This window comes from Zalophus californianus, chromosome 15 (genome assembly GCF_009762305.2).
Source record: "Zalophus californianus isolate mZalCal1 chromosome 15, mZalCal1.pri.v2, whole genome shotgun sequence".
NCBI classification, from domain to species: domain Eukaryota; kingdom Metazoa; phylum Chordata; class Mammalia; order Carnivora; family Otariidae; genus Zalophus; species Zalophus californianus.
Genome location: NC_045609.1, coordinates 78,261,809 through 78,262,717, shown reverse-complemented (window position 1 = coordinate 78,262,717; position 909 = coordinate 78,261,809).

Genomic DNA, 909 nt, shown 5'->3' with positions numbered 1-909 from the left:
ACCTGCGACATCTGCTGCTGTCTTTGTTGGGATGGGCCCTCGGGTGGACCACTGGCCCCTCCCATTTGGGTCAGAGCACTGATGAGTTTGATAAGTGATAATGATCATATTTTCCCTTAAGGAGTTGTCATGATGACCAAAGAATGAAGAGGGACCATTTAGACTCGTCTGCACAGTCTGTGTCTTCAGCGTGACACCTCAGCACTTTGTGGTGAATTTTTACCGATGATTTGGTGACCTGTTTTGCATTGTAGATGAAAGTTTTGGAAACAAGGTGAACCACCGAGCCAAAACCAGCGATGGAGTGTTGTTTGATGGTGTGGCCTCTCTCCATTCATTCGGCGAACAAAGATTTATCAAGCGTGAGCCATTTTCAAAACATTGTGCTAGGGGCTGTGGGAAATGTCTCCGGGGAAGTCTGGGATCTCAACATGGTGAGCATTTAGTGGGGCGGGGGGTGAAAGAGAACAGCACTTCTAAGTTTGTATTCTAATTAAGTATGGCTCAGAGAAAGGGATATGTGATTTCAGATGAGTTGATTTTCATAATTTCTGGCCTCAGTGGGGACAGATCAAGGGAGGATTCCTAGAAAAGGTTATATTTGAGCTGGGCTTTGAAGGTTGGTCAGATGTAGACACTGGTGCATGCCCGTATGCACTCACAATGCACTCACACACGGGCCCATAGGTGTATGCAATTGTCTGGGGGAGCAGGAATGAGTCTGGGGAGAGCATTTCTGATGAGAGAAACGGCATAAACAAAAGGCCAGGAGGTGGGAAGTTGGGGGCAGTGTCTGGAGAATAGGGACACATTTGTTTACACCTGGCTTTATCCATCCTTTGGAGTTTGGGGTCACCGTCCCTGCTTTCCACGCCTGCGTCTGCAACGTTTCTTCCAAAGAGCACATCA